Source organism: Anolis sagrei, chromosome 11, assembly GCF_037176765.1.
Source record: "Anolis sagrei isolate rAnoSag1 chromosome 11, rAnoSag1.mat, whole genome shotgun sequence".
In the NCBI taxonomy this organism is placed as follows: domain Eukaryota; kingdom Metazoa; phylum Chordata; class Lepidosauria; order Squamata; family Dactyloidae; genus Anolis; species Anolis sagrei.
The window spans coordinates 15,958,950-15,963,507 of NC_090031.1; positions in this window are offsets into that span (position 1 = coordinate 15,958,950).

A 4,558-nucleotide genomic window follows, 5' to 3' on the forward strand; every position below is an offset into this window, starting at 1 on the left:
GACATAGAGTTCCAGATGGAGGTTGATCACAACAAGGGTTTGCTTGAGACGCCTTCTTCCTCTTGGCCTGTTTCTCCCTTTCGCCCTTTATTTGTGCCTCCTCAAGATCCATAGCACTGTTAAGTCACATCTGTAACCACAGCACTATCCAAATAGCAAAAGGTCCTTTTCAGTCCCGTCTCTTCCTGTTGGAACCACAGACATATAGTCATGTTAGGAAGACTACCCTAAAGTATAAGCAGACTATCCAAAAACAAACAGGATACAAAACTTGAGCATCAGCTCACAGCTAGCAGAATGTAGAACTTAGGCAGAAAAAGATACAGAGTCCCATCTTAAACAAAAAGAAAAGGTTTATTTACAACTAGCTGTACTCGCCACACCTTGCTGTGGCCAGTCTTCCCTTCCTCTTTCTCTCCTTTCCCTCCTTCCTTCACTCTTTCTTTCCTTCCCTTTTTTCTTTCTTTCCTTCTCTACCTCTTTCCTTCCTTTTCTTTTCCTTCCCCTTTGTCTCATTTCTTCCTTCTCTACCTCTTTTCTTCCTTCCTTTGCTTTTTGCTTCCATCCTTATTTCTTTCCTTCCCTCCAACTTTCTCTCCTTCGTTCCCTCCTTCCTTCGCTCCCACTTTCTTTTCCTTTTTTCTTTCTCTCCTTCCTTCATTACCTTTCTTTCCTTTCCCCCTTTTTCTTGTCCTTCCACTTTCTCCCCTTTCTTCCTTCTCTACCTCTTTCCTTCCTTCCTTCACTCTTTGCTTTCATGCTTCATTCTCTTGCTTTCTCCCCTTCCTTCTCTACCCTCTTTCTTTCCTTCCCCCTTTTCTTTTCCTTCCACATTCTCTTTTTCCTTCTCTAACTCTTTCCTTCCTTCCTTCGCTCTTTGCTTCCATGCTTGCTTTTCTCTTTCCTTCTTTCCCCCCTTCCCTCTTTCTCTTCTTTCATCCTTCCTTCCTTCCTTTCTTTCTCCCCTTCCCTTTTTTTCGGTATCATCATTTAGCCTTTCATTTTAGCTTTTTGGGGTTTTTAAGTCTTTTCTACTTTTTGGGGGGATGGTGGTGGTTATGAGTGATGGTCACTCGTTGGTCTGATAGGTGTCCCAAATTTTGTGTCAATTCATCCAGTGGTTTTTGAATTATGTTAATCCCACAAACGAACATTACATTTTTATTTATATAGATCAGGGGTCCTCAAACTTTTTAAACAGAGGGCCAGGTCACAGTCCCTCAAACTGTTGGAGGGCCGGATTATAATTTGAAAAAATCATGAATGAATTCCTTTGCACATTGCACATATCTTATTAGTAGTGCAAAAAACTTGAAAACAATACAATAATTAAAATGAAGAACAATTTTAACAAATATAAACTTATTAGTATTTCAGTGGGAAGTGTAGGCCTGCTTTTGGCTGATGAGATAGGATTGTTGTTGTTGTGTGCTTCCAAGTTGTTTCAGACTTAGGTTGACCCTGAACGAGGGCCAGGTAAATTACCTTGGAGGGCCGTATCTAGCCCTCGGGCCTTAATTTGAGGACCCCTGATATAGATAATAAGAAATAAGTGCATTTCTTCATAGTCAAGAACTGGGTCTGAGCTACTCTGACACCCATCTCTTCTAAGGTTTCAAAGCAAGGGAAAACTCATTCCATCTGTCCTGACACATAAGCAGAGAGAGATCTCAAAGCACACAGCACATGCTCTCCACTAAAAAGTGTAAGAAGGTAGAAATCAGATCCAGTCTGAATGAGAGCAGAGAGTAAACAGATACATTCCCAACTGTCATTCAGGAGACATGGGGGAAAGGAAACCTTTAGTCTATACTAAACTGTTCCTCATTGAGGACTTGAGACTTGGGCAGTATGGGGTTGAATCCCAACAAAACATTCCAAGCATTTTAAACTGAGGCTTTGTTAGCTGGGCTGGGCCCTAAGGCACCAATTCAGCAGAGGTCCTGGCACATGCAAGGGAACAGCTGCGACCCTCCTGGAATTTAAAAGCCATACCTTACAAAGGCAGTGGGCCTATCATCATTTCTAGCCTGCCTGATGTCTTACGTTGAATGAATTGGGGATCGTGGAGTGAGAAGGCAAAGGCTTCTGCTTTGGAAACATGGCGAGGGGGTTGCGGAGGCGCATGACGGAAGCCAAAGGCTCTCTCCATTTTGGGTACCTTCAAGGCTTGAGTCAGATTGCAGACCCAGAGGTGAAAAGCCACAGAACCAGCCTCCTGTTTTGTAATTCCCGCTCCCCTTTAAGAACAACTTTTCTGTTTTCCTTGCAAAGCTTGGCCTTCACTCCACCTTTTGAAGCTCAGCCCTTCGGCAAAATTCCCCTTGTTTTGCATTTCCAAGCCCAGAGGTGTCTGCAATCCACAATTTGAACACCAGCTGTAAACATGGCTCGTTCCTCTCCCCGGCATGTTAAGAAGGGGAGTTCTTTAAGTTTTCTATGCTGAAAGAATTACACAAAACCTAGTTTAATATCTCCACACATCCCTGTGCTGAACCCCCCCCCCCAAAAAAAACCTTTCTCTGCAGAGCTGCATTAGAAGTACAGTGTTCCTTCGCTACTTGTGGTTCGCTTTTCGCGGACTCGCTGTTTTGTGGGTTTTTGCCTTCCAGTTTATGAATGGTTGCCATTGCCCAGAGCGGCGTTCTAACCCCGCCTCGTGGCAACGATGGGAGTGTGCAAGGGGGTTTTACCCTCCCCCTTGGGAGAGAGGCAGCCAATCAAGAGAGATTGCAAAACAAAGCAGAGATAGTTAGCAAAAAAAAGTGTGAAATGCCTTTAAATCTCTCCTCACTTCCGCCTCACCCTCGGAACATGATATACATATATAACGTCCCTACTTTGTGGATTTTCACTTTTCGCGGGTGGTCCTGGAATGTGATAAGTGAGGAAACAATGTATCTGGGTGTCTTCCTTCCCCAAACTGTCCTATCGAAGCCTTACTGGCATGTTCACTGGTCTGCCGTACTTGTTGAGTAGGAGAATCCCTTACAACTCTGCAACACATTGTATGTGAACCTCATCCTTTTTGAAGAGGTAGGCAAAAGGCCCCTTTTTGTGTTAGAAGCCAGTCTGCAGAGTTCAGATCCACTGAATAAATGGTAATTTATTTTGAGACACTTGCTTTCTCTGTGTGACTTTCCCTGTTGCAATGTTGCTATGGCCGGAGGGCGTGGGGTTGGAACGGACTGGGCGTTCTGCTCAAAATTCAACCAGGATGGCCAGAAGATGTTTGTGTAATTCAAGCCCCGCCCAGCCTACCTGTATCCCTAGAAGGCCTTCCAAGCGGAGCAGGAATGATTTCTGCAGGAACCATCCTTGCACACACGAGGTCCAGTACCTGGCACCCCAGCAACAATGACAACAACAAACCAGATAGATATAGAAATCTTGATCTCTTTCAGTGGATCCACTGACAAAGGACACTGCTTCTCCATTTAGTAAACCAGTCTCACAAAGAGTAGCCCTCCAAAGCTGCATGTTCTCTCAAAGTTACTTCTCTCTAAAGCCCGATTCTGTGACATCTTCCATCAGTATTGAAATTTTGCTTTCGATTGCTGCTAGTTTTCTGGATGTTGCAAATGGCCCTTTTGATTAGCACTAAATGGCCTTACAGTTTCAAGGCCTGGCTGGTTGCTGCTTGGGGGAATCCTTTGTTGGGAGGTATTAGCTGGCTCTGAGTGTTTCCTGTCTGGAATTCCCCAGCTTTTTGAGTGTTGCTCTTTATTTACAGCCGGGCTTTGAAGTTGCAAGACCATTAAATGCTAATCAAGGTGGCCATTTACAACATTCACACTTGCCTCTAACAGACAAAAGTATCCTTACTTTCCGGATATCCCTTGTACATTGCGAACTTGGAAGGAAATGGAATGAGGATGCTCACCTCTAACCTTCACCGCAACGCCAGTTGATGAGCTACTGACAACTGGCACTGCTCGTTCACTTCTGCTGGCTTCCCACTACACAGCAATGATACTAACTTTCCCCAGGTTGCTTCTAGCCTTCACCACTGTTGGTTTTCGGCAGCTGAGTTTGACAGCTTGAATTGTCAAACTCAGCTCCTCACCTCTAACCTTCACCACAATGCCAGTTGATGAGGTACTGATAACTGGCACCGCTCGTTTGCTTCTTCTGCCTTCCCACTACACAGCAATGATACCAATTTCCCCCAAGTTGCTTCTAGCCTTCACCACTGTTGGTTTGTTTTGGGCAGCTGAGTTTGACAGCTTGAATTGTCAAACTCAGCTCCTCACCTCTAACCTTCACCACAATGCCAGTTGATGAGCTACTGACAACTGGCACTGCTCGTTCGCTTTTGCTGGCTTCCCACTACACAACAATGATGCCAACTTCCACCAAGTTGCTTCTAGCCTTCACCACAATTGGTTTTGGGCAGCTGAGTTTGACAGCTTGAATTGCGGAAAGCCAATGGCAATAAAGCCAGCTGCTTGGGCAAGAGAAGAAAGTAGGAAAAGCATAGCTTATGATGCCAGAACTGGGCCAAAATGGATGTGAGTCTTCTCTGTCTTCCAGGACACATACAAACAGTAGGCTGAGC